Source organism: Chiloscyllium plagiosum, chromosome 19 (genome assembly GCF_004010195.1).
Source record: "Chiloscyllium plagiosum isolate BGI_BamShark_2017 chromosome 19, ASM401019v2, whole genome shotgun sequence".
In the NCBI taxonomy this organism is placed as follows: Eukaryota; Metazoa; Chordata; class Chondrichthyes; order Orectolobiformes; family Hemiscylliidae; genus Chiloscyllium; species Chiloscyllium plagiosum.
The window spans coordinates 48,796,418-48,814,417 of record NC_057728.1 but is presented as its reverse complement, the minus strand read 5'-3'; the positions used below and the strand labels follow the sequence as shown (position 1 = coordinate 48,814,417).

The 18,000-nt window shown below is 40.5% G+C and overlaps 1 protein-coding gene across 6 annotated transcripts in view; it reads left to right on the top strand.

Moving 5' to 3' along the window:
* Positions 1 to 12,083: 12,083 nt before the first annotated feature.
* LOC122559768 (RAB3A interacting protein (rabin3)) overlaps positions 12,084 to 18,000 on the top strand; it is a 63,891-nt gene continuing 57,974 nt past the window's right edge. The window contains exon 1 of one of the 6 annotated variants that reach the window (XM_043709763.1): positions 12,084 to 12,275. The gene's annotated coding sequence lies outside the window, so the exon portion shown is untranslated. Of the gene's footprint in view, positions 12,276 to 12,339; positions 12,426 to 12,482; positions 12,787 to 13,220; positions 13,331 to 18,000 lie in introns of those variants that run through there. The other 5 variants (XM_043709767.1, XM_043709766.1, XM_043709765.1 and 2 more) reach the window with 5 other exon arrangements.

The following is an 18,000-nucleotide window of genomic DNA, read 5'->3' as shown; positions in this document are numbered from 1 at the left end:
GTGACAAACACTGCCCTTCACATCAAAGGACAGTGCTGTGTGATCAAAACAGTGAAGGGGAGGGTAGGGACAAAATCAAAATAGAGTTGGAATCCCCTGTTTCTTTTTTTTCTTCCTTTTTTTTCTTTTCTTTTTTTTTCAAATTTTAACCCCCACACTACCACCTAAGTGCGGTAGTGCTTATTTTATCCCCAGAACCCATGGTGTGTGTGTGTGCAGGTGGGAGACACAGTGAAAGACACAAAGTGCACCAATCTTTATTCGATTTCCACCACCAGGAAGACAGGAAAACACCCGGGTGGCCAGTGACAAACACTGCCCTTCACATCAAAGGGCAGTGCTGTGTATCAAAACAGTGAAGGGGAGGGTAGGGACTAAATCAAAATAGAGTTGGAATCCCCTGTTTCTATTGGTCGGTTTGGGTTCCCTGATTGGCCCAGGTTAATGACCCCAATCAAGGATCTCATAGTCAATAAGATCAACCTGGTTCCAATCACTACACACATAAAACATTTGACAGATTCTGCCACTGCTCCCTTAAGATGCATATACAAGTTCTACCAGTTGGATTTCCAATGCCCTGGCTCCTCTCCAAGACATTTTTGTTACCTTCTGTGTCCCTGCGAGTAACCTGCAGCACTTGACTGCAATCCTCAACCTATACTTGTGTGCTTCCTTAACAGATTAGGTAACCTCCAGTCGTTCTTTTACTGATACTGATATAGGTATCAAGGAAGAGTGATTGAAATGAGTGGTGAAAGTTTGAAATTCTACTTATTATTATAATCAAATGGCAATTAATGTTAGATCAATTGTTAACCTGAAAGCTGTGATTCATTGATTTTTATTCTCAGAAGATATGGGGGCCTTGGCTGGTGTATGGAGTTACATCACAGACCAGCCATAATCTCACTGAATTACACAAGACCTGAATTACCACGTTTCTATTAACAAACGTAATTTCCAATTTATATCCAGCATTAGTGATCCCTATTTAATGCATCATTACTTCATCATAATTACAAAGTTATGCAATAATAAATTATTAGCTCAAATTGATTGGAAGCGTGTATATGAAATTAGTTTGCAAGTAATAACAAGCAGGGACTTGGAGTAACAGGGTCATGGGCAGGGCAGAGTACTCTGAGCAAATTGTTAATATATCCAAGCTTTAAGACTTTAAGACTAATAACTTACCAGGAAACAAATTCAAAGCTAGTGCAGAATTGGCAGAGAGGCAGTGGGCTGTGGCCCAAACTAACTTAGGCATTAGGCCGTGTTTGAATGTCACCAAGCAGCTACAGGCTAATGCTTATTGTTTAAAAATGGCAAGAAGTTAGATAGCTGCCAGACTGATCTGGCCAACAGCTCAAGAAGGAGCAGAAGTGATTCTGGTAGTGGTTGGGGGTAGGGGGGTTAACATGTTGGCAGTAGGACATGATTTTCTTGTGGAGTACTTTCTGCTCTTTGAGTGGCCTCCAGCAGCCTCTTCAAGGATCACTGGTTAGGCAGCCCAGTTCCTGACTCAACAAAGTGGAGTGTGTGCTGTGAGGGCTGTACAGTTTCCCTGGAATTTTCCAATCACCGTGTAACAATTTATCTCTGCTCAGCTATAAAACAGACAGGAGAAATCCCTGTGCTATTCTATTGGCTGATGTCATTGGGGCACACCTGGTTAATTTCTTCCCTGGGCTTTAGATACCTCTTGATCATTAAAGAGTAATCCTTCAGTGACTGTTTTCTCTAAGGTAAACAAGTATCTGAAAATAATTACGACACAGACAGAAGTGTGATTTTATATGGAAACTATTTCCACTATCTCTGTCTCTTTTCTTTCATTTCCAGTTTTCATCACTCACCTGGAATAGTTAGCTGGAATAGTTGATAGGCAACTAGCTCCAAGGGCTTTGACAAGAATCAGGAGTTGATTAGTATTAACAATATGTATTATCTTAAGATGAATTGACTTGGAATTTTTATTTGCTGTTTACAAGACCTAATCTCAACTCAATTTTTCATTTTGGTTGCACAGTCTAAGTTAGCATCACAGTCTGCACGAACTTGCATCCGGAATTAATCATGAAAAATTAATGTGCGGGAATAAATGCAAGATAATAACTAATAAGAAAGTGCAAGTGGATAATGGAAAAAGGCCCAAACTGAGATACTGAATTCACGGTCAAAGTATGTGGGCATTTACTGTCTTATATCAGAGTTTCTAATTTACCTTAAAAAATTGTTATATAACAGATAAACTTACTTATATAAAAGTAACAAGCCACATCAATGAAATGGTAAAAATGGTGGTGCTTGTGCAGGAACTGATATCATGTAGCAGTAAATAATGTTCCTGTTCTTCTCCAGAAAACAGTGAAAGCTGGGACATTCAAGTTGTTCAACATTGAGTGAGGTACAATTTTTATAAACAAGCGAGTCAAGGATTATGGAGTATGGATAGGAAAGTGGAGTTAAGATAACTACCAGAGTTGTCATGAGTTGAGAATGATGGTAGAGGTCAATCAGTAAATTAGCTGTGAGATGGCAGTAAGAGGGATTTTTGAAAGGGGTGATTGGTCATTTTTCCAGGAAAGAGAACAATGCTGCTTATAATTCTCCATTGGCACACAGAGAAATTGTCATAGTATTAAAGTTTAAGGTTTGGGAGGAACAGTGATGCCAAAAATAAAATCTGCCATGCATCAATTAAATTCCTTGGATATTTTGCAGAGGATTAGAATCAAGTGGGGCTGGGAACCAGGACGGATATACTGCAGAGAATAAAAAAGTTCCATAGCAGAGGTCTAGCAAAGTCGTGGGTTGAGTCGCTGGGTAATTCTCAAGCAAAGGTAGAGGATCTTGGATGTGAAAGGATAGCTGTGTATGTTTTATGATGTTAATGGTACAATATAAATAAGTTGTTAATGGTTTTACATTAATATTGTTTCTAACAAAGCCAAAACTGTAATATGGACACACACAAATGACTGAAAGTGTTCTCAAAGAGCTTATATTTTCCTCTCAATTTATAAGCTTCCAAAAAACAATTCATCATAGCAGACTGGAAAATTATTGCATTATAAAAAAGTAGTATGCTGCTCTGACAGCATGCATCAAAAGTTGCTTTCAACAAAACTATTGTTCGGGAAAAGCAATCGTAGGAAGTAACAGAATTATATAAAAGGCAAGGGCCTCTTATCTCTGCTCAGCAATCTGTGCAATCAGCTGGGTCATAACATGTCTGATGGTATTCCTTCTACAGGAAACAGACCCCAATGAGCAATACATTTGAAATAAATGCTCTGTGGCCAGTCACCCTTGAAACCTTAACTGATTAAAAAGTCTATCTCAGCCTCGAATATACTTAACAACCTGGCCTCGATAGCCTTTTCTGGTAAAGACTTCCACAGATTCAGTACTCTCCAAGAGAAGAAATCCCTCCTCTTCTTTGTCTTAAATTTGTAACCACTTATTTTAAGATTATGCCCTCTGGTTCTAGACTTGCCTTCCCCCCCCTCCACCAAGCGGAAAGAATCTTCCAACATCTACCTTGTCAAGTCCCCAAAGAATTTTGTATCATTCAATAAGATTACATCTCATTCTTGTAAATTCCAGTGAGTACAGGCCAAACTTACTCAAAATACAGTCCCTCCATACCTGGGACCAGCATAGTGAACCCTTTTTGGACTGCCTCCAATGCCACTATATCTTTCCTTAGATAAGGGACCCAAAATTGTTCACAGTATTCCAACTGTGGTTTGACTTGTGCCTTGTAGTTTTAGAATAATCTCCCTAATTTTATATTCCATTCCCTTAAAATAAAGGACAACATTCCATTTGTTTTCCCTGCTATTCATTGAAATTGGATGGCATCTTTTTTGTGATTCCCTTCATTCTACAGCTTTCTTCAGTCTTTTTCCATTTATACAATATGTAGCTCCTCATTCTTTCTGCCAAAGTGCATAAACACACACTTTCACACATTATATTCCATCTACCAATTTTTGCCCATTCACTTGATCTGTCTATATCCCTCTGCAGACTCTTTGTATCATTCTTACACCTTGCCTTCGCATCTATTTTTATGTCATCCACATACAGCTAAATTACATTCACTTTCCTTATTCAGGTCATTAATCTATATTGTAAATAATTGTGGCTCCAGCACTGATCCCTGTGGCGCATCACCAGTTACAGGTTGCACCTTTATCACAATTTTCTGTCTTCTAGTAGTTAGCCAATTCTCTATCAATGCTAATGTACTTCCTCCAACACCATGGGCTCATCCTATTAAGTAGCCCAATATAGCGCCTTCTGGAAATCTAAATATAATACATCCACTGCTTCCCCTTTATCTACCCTGCTTGTTATCACCTCCAATAATTCTCGTAAATTTGTTAGGCATGATTTCTCCTTCACAAAACTATGCTGATTCTGCTTAATCATATTAACTAGAACTATAGCAAGGTCCAGATAAACTATCCAAAATGGTATAAAAACAGGGTACATCTGCAGACTAATCTCATGGACCTTGTGAGGAGATCAGTATGCATCCTTGAGGTCCTGCGGAAAAAGGAGAAGGTGGATCCTGTCAGGTTGCTTCTTGTGCAGACTGTCAAATTCATGCCAGATCTTTCCAACAAGCACCATGACAACGCTTGATGAGAAGGGCACTATGTGAGATCCTTCATGTACACCTGGACGTTCTACGTTGCCCTTGGTGCGGCTGCGGGGTTGATGAGAATGTGCTGGAATGTGCCTTTGGAAAGGAATTCTGGAGAAAGATGTAGCATTTTTATCACGGTTCATCCCAAGCAGCTCTGTTATGCAGGGCTCTTGTGCTCTACTGGCTGTTCTGTGGGATGCACATTGAGACAAACATCAATTACTCCTGGAGAACCATCAACTTGGTGAAAGATGCTTTTTGGTCTGCCTGAAACTTGTTCGTCTTCCAGAGCAACGAGCTGACCATGACCAAGTATTGCAGACTTGCACATTCTAAGGTCTAGAACTAGGTATTTCTTCCAAAATCAAATCAGGGGTCTGTTTACTTATCAGAACCTCTCGGTGTCTCAAATGTATGTAATGTCTCAAATGTATGTAAACATAATCTTGTACAAGTAAGAAATGCCTTTGGTTTTTTTGTTGGATACAGTCAAACTCTAATGTTTGCTTATTTCTTCAAACTTGACTATACAGAACCGAACTGTTTCAGTGACTACGTATGTATATAAAGATATTTTATGAATAAAGTATATTTTTAAACTTAAAAAAAATGGCCAATGGCAGAGACCCACTGACCATCTGGAGAGAGAGGCAGAGAAAAACGTAGTATAGAAAGTGATAGAGAGAAAGAGAGAGACTGTGCAAATCTACAAGAGACTTGGGAAGTATTGTACATTTAAGGGGCTGAATATGATTAGAGACAGCATTGCTCTGTTGTATAAGCTTTTGTAATTGGTTTCCTAATAAAGTTGGGACTGTTTTGCATTGGCACCAGCTTGTGTTCATTGTGATTTGATCGCTTCATTATTGTGGGACACCTTGGCAAATTCATTCATAACATTCTTGTTGAAGTTGTCTAACTTGTGTTAAGGAGGAACTGGACAACAAACTTGATGCTATTCGTAGCTTTCCTGGTTAACTATGGTTGGCTTATCCCCTTCCTCACTTCTTCCTCACTGGGATGTGTCTTTGCTGTGAATTATGATCTATATTTTCTTACATGTCTGACATTGTTCCTCAACTGTCTTTGCTGCTAAATTCTTTTCCCAGTACACTCCATCCAGCTTTGCTTGTGAAAGTATGTAAGATGTACAGCTTAGATGATCAAACTTATAACAAAAAGCACCGTAATGGCAAACAGAGCTCCAGCTCCATCTAGAAGATGGTAGTCAGTCTTGGTACCCACATGAGATGTGAGATTCTGAGATCATGGAGAATTGGCCATGCTAAATTGCCCGTAGTGTTAGGTAAAAGGGGTGAATGTAGGGGTATGGGTGGGTTGCGCTTCGGCGGGTCGGTGTGGATTTGTTGGGCCGAAAGGCCTGTTTCCACACTGTAAGTAATCTAATCTAAAAAAAATTCAGATACCCAATAGATTAACAGCTCTTACTGACAAGTGTGCATTCATTCCAAATGTCTCCCTTTAGGGAAGAAATTGATACTACTGCTTACAAAAGTTAATTGGGGATCACCTCAAAAAGCAAAGCACATATGCTCAATGCAGTTGATTATCACCTAAATGTAAAACACTAATGTGATGGAAAGTGTCATAAACAGTGCACAGCACTGCCTGAGCAAAAACCTTCTTTATAACAATGAGGACAAATTTGACAGTTTGTGACATCAGAGAATCCTATTAAAATTAATCGCAATGTAAATCAGACAGAAAGCTCACTGGCTGGTGTCATATTTTGCACAAAGGAATATGTTTGTGGTTGTTGGAAGCCAATCATCTTGGTCCTATGGCATCACTACAATAGTTCCTCAGAACAGTGTCTTAGACCTAACCACTGTCAGCTGCTTCACCAGTGAACTTCCTTACATCATAATGTGAAAAGAAATAAATTTTGCTGATAGTTGAATAGCATTGGTGTTTGGGAATGATCATTTCCAATCAAAGAGAAGTTAATAAACTCCCTTTGACACGCAATAACATTCCCATATCTGCGTCCTCGTCCTTCAAGATCTTGGAGATCAATTTATACCAGCTACCTAAATACTTTGGCAACAACAGCAGGTCAAAGAATGGAAATCCTGTAGCAGGTAACTCACTTCATGACTCCCAAAGATTTCACCATCTCCAAGGCTCCAAGAATTGAAAGAACACTGTCTACTTTCCTAAACGAATGCAGCTTCAACAACACTCATTAGGCCTCAGACCATCCAGAACAAAATAGCACACTTGATTGGCACTGCCTGCTTAAAGATTTGCACCATGGCTACAATGTGTAAACAGGTGTAATGTAAAAGTTTCTGAATCAATTCTTCAGAACAAAGGTCATGAGTTCAACTTTCACATGGGTGATGGTCTAAAGGGTTGCTGTTAGTACTTGATTTGGGCCAGCTGAAATCCAAAAAAAGCTATACCAATGCAAAAATACACTGAAGAATTCCTATTAATTAACAAATACTTATTTATTAACATTATAAACTATATACATTCCATCCATATTATTTATCTAACATTTATTCATTAAATTGTAAATGTATAACTACTAATGTAAATGAGTAGATTGAAATCATTAACATCTCCATTATACACACATATTGCACAATTTTCTCATATGGCAATTGTTCTATTTTGTCAGCCTTGATGTGAAAATTCCAGAGGTATACCCAACTTGCATTGTGTCATATGATTAAACTTCAAAGTTTTACTCTGCATATTTATATTGAAAGGAAATTAGTTTTGGAACTCTACCTACAATGAAGGTGACAGATACATTAATTGAAGATGCATTAATAGATTAACATATTGAGGAGTATGTCAAGATACCAAAGATGCTACATCAACAGGTGAGAACTGTGACTGCAACATAATGAATTAATTTACAACCCAAAGGGGTGATGATGCAATGGTAATGTCAACAGACCAGTAATCCAGAGGCCAAAATCCAATGTGCTAGTGACCTCATCACAGCAGATAATGACAGCTGAATTCACTGGAATATATTAGTAGCTGGTTTAATGATAATCATGTAACCACTGTGAATTGCTATAAAAGAAACCCCATTCAATTCTTTAAGAAATCTGCAGTTTTCTTGCTCTGCCCTACATGTAATGTAATTGACTCTTAATTTGAAATAGCGGAAAACGTGTTGCTGGAAAAGCACAGCAGGTCAGGCAGCATCCAAGGAGCAGGAGAATCGACATTTCGGGCATGAGCCTTTCTTCAGGAAACTTTCCTGATGGGCAAAGATGGGCAGCAATATGTGTGTATAATGGAGATGTTAATGATTTCATGCCCGAAACGTCGATTCTCCTGCTCCTTGGATGCTGCCTGACCTGCTGCGCTTTTCCAGCAACACATTTTCAGCTTTGATCTCCAGCATCTGCAGTCCTCACTTTCTCCTTCTTAATTTGAAATAGCCTAGCTGCTACAAAGTCTAAGAAAAATAAACTCAGACAGACCACCTGACTTGGCATTGAAAGGACAACAGCATCCCAGCCCTATTGACGCTGTGAAGAAGTCCTTACTAACATTTGGTTTGTGTCACAATTGGGTAAGGTGTCCAACAAACTAAGTTTAGCGACAGTCTAACATAGCCACACTCAGAATCACATCTTTCCAGAAACAACCATCACCATCCTTGTCCACCAGCAAGGGCAGCAGGGTGGCATGGTGATTAGCACTACTGCCTCACAGTGCTAGGGACACGGGTTCAATTCCAGCCTTATATGGATGACTATCTGTATGGAGTTTTCACATTCTCCTTGTGTCAGCGTGGGTTTTCTCCAGATGCTCTGGAGTGGGTTTCCTCCAGGTGCTCTGGTTTCCCTTCAGAGTCAAAGATGGGCAGGCTAGGTGGAATAGCCATGGGAAATGCAGTGTTACAGGGACAGGGAAGTGGGATAGGTCTGGGTGGATTGCTCTTCAGAGGGTCAGTGTGGACTTGATCGGCCACACTGTAGGGATCCTATGAACAGTGGTCTACTGTGTAAGGGAGAGAGTTACTTTCAACATTGATTCTGGACCTATGAAGTCTAAATGCACCAGGTCAAATGTAGGCATGAAGATTTCCCACCGATTATCACCTACTGCCCAGCTCGCCTTCTCTTCTTGGTTGATGAATCAATCCTCCATGTTGAACAGGACTGGGAAGAAGTGTTGAGGATGGCAAGGTCACAGAATGTAACTAGGGTGAGAGACCTCAATGCCAATCTACCAGAGTGTCTCTATATCACTATTACTGGCCAAGATATCCAAGTTCTGAAGAACATAGTCACTAGACTGGATCTGAGGCAGATGAAATAAGAGGGAAAATCCTTTTGAACTCATCGTCACTAATCTACACATTGCAGATGCATCTATCCACAATTGCATTGGCAGCAGTGACAACTGCACAGTCCTCGTGGTGACAAAGTCTCATCTCCACATTGAGGATAGCTTTCATTGTGTTGTGTGGAGCTAACTATTAAATGGAATAGAAATAGATCTAGAATTCAACACAGGACATCCATAAACTGTTGTGGGCCCTCAGCAACAGCAGAATTATATTCAACCACAATCTATAACCTAATGGTCTGGCGTATCCCAACCTTGATTCAATGAAGAGCATAGGTGGAGATGCCAGGAGCTGAGCCAGTCATACCTAAAAATGAGGTGTCAACCGGATAAAGCTACAAAACAAGGCTACTTTAGGCAAAACAGTGGAAGCAGCATGCAACAAACATTGTTAGGCAATTGCACAACCAACAGATCCCTGCAGCAAGCTTTGCAGTACTGCCACATCTAGACATGAATCATGGTGGACAACTAAACATCTAACAGGAGGCAGCTCCCCAGCACAATAGCATAAATGTGTCAGAAATATTTGCACCCATCATCAGCCAAAAGTGGATAATTCATCTCAGCCACCGAATGTGATCTCCAGCACAACTGAGGTCAGTTTTCATCTAATTCAAGTTATTCCACATGATATGTAGAAATGTCTAAAGGCATTGGATACTGAAAAGATTGTCCACATTCCAACAATAGTTTTTAAGACTGACAGCAACAGCAGCATACACCTGACAATGTAGAAAATTGCCCTGGCATTTCCAGTACACACAAAAAAGGACAAATCCAATTTGAACACTTGATGTCCTATTGATCTAGGTAATGAAGGGCTTTTGCCCGAAACGTCGATTTTACTGCTCCTCGGATGCTGCCTGAACTGCTGTGCTCTTCCAGCACCACTAATCCAGAATCCTATTGATCTACTCGAAATCATCACAGTAATGGAAAGGGTCATTGATAGTGTTACCAAGTGGTACTTGATCAGAAAAATTCACACATTCAGTTGGGTTCCATGAGGGCCACTCTTATTTGGCTCAAGACAATAACTTGGACAAACAGGTTGAATGCCAGAGATGAGGTGACAATTAATGGCCATGACACCAAGGCAAGATTTAACAAGAGTATGGCATCAAGGAGCTCTATCAAAGCTGAAGTGAATGGGAATCAGGGGAAAACCTCTCCAATTTTTTTCATGCCTGGCATAAAGGAAGATAGTTCCTCATGGCAACATCCTAGGCTCAATTTTCTTCATATGTTTCATCAAAGACTTTCCCTCCAACATATGGTCAAAGTTGGGGTATTTATTGATGATAGCAAAATATTCAACACCATTCACAGCTCTTCAAATACTGAAGCAATGTGTTTCCATCAGCAGTCATACCTGGACAATATCAATGCTTGGAGTGATAAGTGGCCAGGAACATTCACTGCACACCATTGCCAGACAGTGACCATCTCTAAGGCTTTTGCCCGAAATGTCGATTTCGAAGCTCCTTGGATGCTGCCTGAACTGCTGTGCTCTTCCAGCACCACTAATCCAGAATCTGGTTTCCAGCATCTGCAGTCATTGTTTTTACCATCTCTAAAAAGACAACCTAACCATTAAACCTTGGCATTCAATGACATTACCATCAAAACATGCTCCACTGTCAAAATCCTGGGTGTTACCATTGATCAGAAACATAAATACTATGGCTTCAAGAGTAGGTTAGGAACAAGGAATTCTATAGTGAGTAACTGATCTCATCTCCCCAAAGCACTCAAGATGCTCAGCACCACCAGGACAAAACAGGCCACTTGCTTAGCATCCCAGTCATCACCCTTCAATACCGATGCATAATGAGAGCAAAGATATGCAGCAGCAACTCACTCACACTCCTTTGACAACACCTTTCTAATCTGTGGCTCTATCACCTAGAATGAAAAGGGCAGCAGATGTGAGAGAACAGCACCACCTGGGAATTACTCAAGCCACATCATCCTAATTTGGATTTATAAAACTATTCCTTCAATATCATTGGGTCAAAATCTCAGAATCTTGACAATAATAGCAGCAGCTAATCACCACCTGAAGAACAATTAGAGATTGGCAATAAATGCTGGTCTTGCCAGTGCAGCCGACAGCATCTTACTGATCATTGTAGAGATTAGAAGTTGAATTTCTTGTAGTGCAGTGGCAGTGTTCCTGCCCCTCCGTGTTATGTGTGCCTAACACCTCTGAATAGGTTGATTTGAAAATTTTTAAAGATTGGATGCTTTGGTATTAATTGCACTAATCAGGCATTATGTTCACAGAATGATAGAATCCCGAGAGTGTGGAAGCAGGCCATTCGGCCCCTCAGTTTACACCGACCTTCCGAAGAGGAGAAAGCGAGGACTGCAAATACTGGGGATCAGAGTAGAGAGTGTGTTGCTGGAAAAGCACAGCAGGTCAGGCAGCATCCGAGGAGCAGGAGAATCGACGTTTCGGACATAAGCCCTTCATCAGGAAAGTTGCTATGCTTTCCCAGCAACACACTTTCGACCTTCCGAAGAAGGTCCCTTCGTTCTGCCCCCTACGTTCAATAACAATTAGAGTTCGGGCACCCGTGCTCCAAACCCATCACTCAATTATCAATCCCAACCTTTTTAACCCAAATATTATCTTCCTTTTTTCTCTTCAATTTCCTAGTCTCCCATTTCTGCTTTGTCCATGCCCTTTCTTTCACTATTCTTGCTCTCTGTTCTCCCCTTGGTCCTTTACTGATATTTCCGCACAGATCCTATCTGACCTACAGAGTGTTCCTAGTATTTTTGGTTTTATCTCGAACTACCAGTATTCACAACATTTTGCTTATTTCCCTGCTTAGGCGACAGCAGCAGCTCTACGTGCCCGCGCAGCCGCACACAGTAGGGGAAGACCGGTGTCTGCGCAGCTGCATGCAAGCTCAGCGGAAGGGGGAGGGCGGTGATACCGCCGGTATTGCGCAGCCGCATGCAGGCTCGGGGTGGGCCAGAGGTGAACCGGTACTGCGCAGCCGTAGACGAAAGGGAATGAGCATTTCGGGCGGGATGAGAAAACTGGTACCGCGCAGCCGTAGACGAAAGGGAATGAGCATTTCGGGCGGGAAGAGAAAACTAGTACCGCGCTACCACAAAAGCGCAGGCGTAGATGGGATGAACAAGTGTTGCGAATGCGCAGCCGTAGTAGACAGACACAGGGACGGTGAAATGAGCAAGAAACAGCCGCTATTGCGCAGCCGCAGTGGTTTGGTGAAGGTGTTCAAGCCGAGAGGTAAATGGTGAAAACAGGTGGAGGGAAGTTGAGGGGGGGTCGATAGAAAGGTACGGTGACTGAGGTGGCCGAAGGAGGAGGGAAGGTGGGGAAAAAATACCTATCGACATGTCGGTTTGAGGTGAAGACTTATTGTTTGGCAGGTGTTAGGTGAGGAAATGGCTGTGACGTTAAATGAAACCTGATGTTTTTACCTGAGGAGTCCTGGGCAGTATCTGTGGGGCCCTGTTAATGCAGCTCCCTCTGTCCCGCATCACCAACGGTTTTAACGGCTCGACGTTCCATTATTTCCAACTTGGGTCCGTTAAAGGGAAAGTGGCAGGTTCTGATTTTTGTTTTATTATGAATGGACTGAGTTGCCGGCCGCCAACAGCTGAGCCTTGTTGATTCAGCCCTTTAAGGAGAAGGAGGGCTCTCCCTGCGAGCCCTCCCGGCCTTGTTGCAGCTGTGAAACCCGCACTGCTGCATGTTTCTGCTGAGGATGGAGTCTCCGCCTATAATCGTGCATCAGGTTGGGCGATCGTTTTGGTTTTTTTTAAAACACAGAAATCCCGACACTGTAGTTAATCTGAAGCTGTTCTCTGCACCCGCTATTTAAACGATAGGGCTGGAATATAAATACGTTGATGAAAGCAGCGAATGCAGTTAATTCTGCAACAGATTTGCATTTAATCGTGACAGCGTTCTGGGGTTTTGCAAATCTTATCGAGTTAATTTAATTTAAGCATTCTTTTATTGTGTATGCATATTTTATAATTAAGGCGAATTCCATATGCTTCTTTAAAAACAGAAGCCAGCTGCGGTAATTTTGTATGCAGTCGTCATTCTTTTGGCGAGAAATTAGTGTACTATAGTATGAAGAGTATGTAGTTATCTTACTTTGTAGAGCTGACAAAACACGCTTGACTTTAAGTTTCCGGATCAGCTACAGCTTGTATATTGCCGAATTATTCGGGTGATCTGATCGAAAATTGCAGTACAGCACTGAGTTCGCTCCCTTACGGTGCAGTTGTAGTTCGCTGCGTGTCCTTGAATGCCCCTACGAATCCCTGGTGGTAAGCGTTATAATAGTGTTTGGTGACAAGCCATCTGACTTTCTGAATCTACTCGGCATTGTATGCTGTCGTCGTCATCCTTTATCACAATACTCCTGTAACTTATTTTTTTTTACTTTTTAATTTGTTGACAACAATGAAATATGTATGTACTCTGAATAGTGGGAGAAACCTTTGCATTTCCATATGCAATAGGTATCTCCATACATGAGAGAAATTCTGGAAAAAAGATGTATTATGGTTCAGATTAGTATGGGAATTATATTGAAGATTAGGTTTGTAAAATGGTATTTTGATTTGTTTTTGTGGTGACGATAGTAATGTGATTATCACAATTTCAGAGTCGTGTTTCAATTTCAATGTGCTACATTTAAAACTGAGTAGAGGTGAAATTTATTGAAGGTCAATTTGCTGTCTTTGTGAAGGGGGTGATGTTAAAAAAACAATTTGGGTAGTTGAATACTTTCAAAGCTGAATTAGACAAAAATTTGATCTGTTAAGAGTGTAAAATTTTGGGGGCAGGTAGAAAATTGGAGTTGAGGCCATGTTCAGATCAGCTATGATCTTGTGTTTCATTCAGTTCAAAGCATGGCATTAAAATTGTGCTGCCTAGTTCTAGAAAACCTTCTCTTAGGATCTGCCCCCAAAAAGCAAAACATCATGTTTTAGTAGGATATCCTTTTACTCTTTTGAATACCAAGGAGTATGTCTTGCTAAACGCATCCTTTTGATAAGTCCTTCATACCATGAAACAGCACTGTGAATCTTTTCTGAATTGATACCAATGCAAGTACAAAACTAAGTAGGAGCTCAAAATTGTACAGAGTACTCTAAGGGTTCACTAATGTACAGTTGTAGTAAGACTTCATGACTTTTATACTCCAGCTTCCATTATTAGCAATAAAAGTGAGCATTCCATTTTCCTTTCCACTGGGAAATGTACAAAGCTACCATCTTTCCAGTTGTCAGATATGTTATTGACTTAGAAATGTAAATAATATATTAGTTCTTCATTATACTTTAAAAATATTTTTAAAATCTCAAATTATTCCAAATTGTCTTCATCCCATCTTGGAACAATGGGTCTGAGACATAATTAAAAGTTTCAGGTCTGTTACTGTTTGACGAACAAATGTCTGAAAAAGACCAGCTGCAACTTGTGTATAAATAAAACTTCTCCCTTTTCATACAATTTTAATCAGTTGTCTTTCTTATTCAACTAGTTACTTTTTGGTTAGTAACTTAGGGTCTATTTCCACGCTGTACATCTATAGACTTAGACTCCATGATCCAACATGTCCATGCTGACTAGATGTTAGAAATTAATCTAGTCTCATTTGCCAGCACTTGGCCCATATCCCTCTAATCCCTTCCTAATCTACCTATCCAGATGCCTTTTAAATGTTGTAATTGTACCAGCCTCCTCCACTTCCTCTGGCAGCTCATTCCATGCACTCATCAGTCTTTGCGTGAAAAACTTGCCCCTTAAGTCCATTTTAAATCTCGTCCCTTTCACCCTAAAACTATACCCTCTGGCTCTGTACTCCCCCAACCCAGGGAAAAGACTTTGTTTATTTACCCTATCCATGCCCCGCATGATTTTATAAACCTCTATTAGGTCACTCCTCAGCTTCCGACACTGCAGGGAAAACACCCCAGCCTATTCAGCCTCCCCCTATAGCACAAATCCTCCAACCCTGGCAGCATCCTTTTTAATCTTATCTCAACCCAACTGGATGCTTAAAAGTTGATTACTATAGCATGTAATTTATTGTATATTAACATTTTATTTTATTTGTTTTGATCTCTGCTACAAATTTTGTTTCTTAGCCGTTGAATTAACCCCTCTCTCAGGCAACTGTTTGTTGAATCAGAATCTTGGTATCAGAGTGTAATATTTGTGTCATCAGCATGTCTTTGTTATCTTTAGATTTAACTATTACAGTGTTCCCCTGACCAACTTCCCATCTTTCACTTTGTCTAAAACACCAAGCTCACCTAAAACTTTACACCTAGCCTGGTATTTCGGTTTCAACAGTCTTATCAGTTTTCCAAGTTTTTCATCGTCTTGTCCCTTTTCTATTATTGTAATGTCTCTGAATTACTCCTAGTTTTGTTCTCTTGACATGCTTGATTGTTGCACTATTGGCTACTTTAGCCCTATGCTTCTGGTATTTAGTTCCTCAGTGCTCAGTTTTTATTTCTGCCTCCTCTTCTTTAAAACATTCCTTTCAAAACTGACATCTTTGACCAAACGTTTCTTCATTTGCCCTCTAATAGCTCCTTTGTGACTCAATGTCAAATTGCCTCCATAAAGCTAGTTTGCAGCTGTGCCTGTTGAGGTTTAATCATTAGAGATGCTAATTAAATGTAAGTTGTTTTGATAAAACTCTTACTAGAACGATACAGATTGTAAATTATGTCTTGCTTCTGGTAATGAAATTGCTGTCAGATATTGTCATTCCCTTCACCTTGTCCGTTTAATAAACAGCTGACAACTAAAAATTGCTCGCACTGTAGCACTCCTAACTTGAAGAAGTTTTACTGGGTTAGCTTCAGCTATCTATTCCTAGCCATTTGCCTTTTGAATATATTTACCAGCTAGTGATTGTCTTGAGCATCTTTTACCTCGTTGGACTTGGAGATGGTTGGAAGGTGGTCGGATTGATTTCCCACTTAGTAACTGTTTCAAAAGTACCCCTGTTAGTTTTGTCTGTATAGTTCTGTAGAGTTTGCATCTACATACATAAGGTTACCTGCTCTTTGTCATTGTTACTTGACCTGCTGTTCTTTTTGCAACCATTTTTATTATTTTTTTTCTATTTTTAATTGCATATTGAAAATGGAATTCTTTGTAAGCTTGTCATGCAACAGTGTCTCACCTCAACTAGCTTGTAACTGTTAGCCTAAAAAAAGTATTTGTTGGCAGTTGTGGATTCAAGTGTGGAGACACAAATTATAATGGAATTCCAGTCATATGACCAGAAAAGAGAGAGATTTTGAAATAGGAATAGGAATGCATTGACTGGTCTCCAAAACACTCAATTTCTAGTTGTTTTACCTATAGATTCCTTGCTCTTTGACTCTGTAAGTTCACCACCATGGAGAGACTGATTTTGAATACATATATTGAGACCCTAAATTCTTTAAGGTACCTCTTGTGCAGTTTTTATTTATTTTGTTTTTACATGGAAAAATCCACTTCCAAATGTATTTTACATAAGTAGTTAGTTAGTCCCATTCATACCTATTTTGACTTGTGTTGGCTATAATGTGATTCTGGCCCATTAGTTTGGATGCTGTGAGAACGGAGCTGTCCCGTTATACAAGAACTGACTTGTATGTACTTTGTTCTTTTGAGAAGGTAACACACAAGATAGAAAAAGGGGGATGTGTAGATGTAATATATTTGGATTTCCAAAAGGTATTTGATAAAGTACTGTACGTAAGATTACTTTAGAGCCCATGATGTTGGAGTTAACATATTTAACATGGATAGAAGATTGGCTTACTAAAAGAAGACAGACAGTTCTTCTAGTCCAGTTACAACAGTGGTATCTACCTGACGATGTGGAAAATTGCCCAGGTATGTCCTGTACACAAAAGGCAGGACAAATCCAACTGGCCAAGTATTGCTCAATCAGTCTACTCTCCATCATCAATAAAGTGATGGAAGGGGTCATCGACCGTGCTATCAAGCAGCACCCGCTCAGCAACAACCTGCTCAGTGATGCCCAGTTTGGGTTTCGTGAGGATCACTCAGCTCCTGATCTCATTACAACCTTAGTTCAAACACGGACATAAGAACTGAATTCCAGAGGTAAGGTGAGCGTGATAGCCCTTGACATCAAGGCTGCATTTGACTGAGTGTGGCATCAAGGAGCCCTGGCAAACTGGAATCAATGAGTATTAGGGGGCAAACACTGGTTCGAGTCATACCTGACACAAAGGAAGATGGTTGTGGAAGATCAGTTATCGCAGCTCCAGGACATCTCTGCAACAGTCCCTCAGGTTAGTGTCCTAGGTCCAACAATCTTCAGCTGCTTTATCAACGACCTTCCCTCTGTAATAAGGTCAGAAGTAGGAATGTTTGCTGATGATTGCACAGTGTTCAGCATCATTCACGACTCTTCAGATACTGAAGCAGTCCGTGCTCAAATGCAACAAGATCTGGACATTATCTAGGCTTAGGCCAACAAGTGGCAAGTAACATTCACGCCACACAAATGCCAAACAATGACCATCGCCAATAAGAGATACTTTAACCATCGTTCCTGAACATTCAATGGTATTACCATCACTGAATCCCTTGGTTGCCATTGACTAGAAACTCAACTGGACTCACCACATAAACACAGTGGCTACAAGAGCAGGTCAGAGTCTAGGGATACTGTGGTGAGTCACTCACCTCCTGACATCCCAAAGTCTCTCCATGATCTACAAGACATAAGTCAGGGGTGTGATGTAATACTCCTAGCTTGCCTGGATGGGTGCAGCTCCAACAACACTCGAAGCTTGACACCATCCAGGACAAAGCAACCTGCTTGATTGGCAACACATCTACAAACATTCAATCTCTCCATCAGCACGCAGTAGCAGCAGTGTGTACAATCTACAACATGCACTGCAGAAATTCACCAAAGATCTTTAGTATCTTCCAAACCCATAAC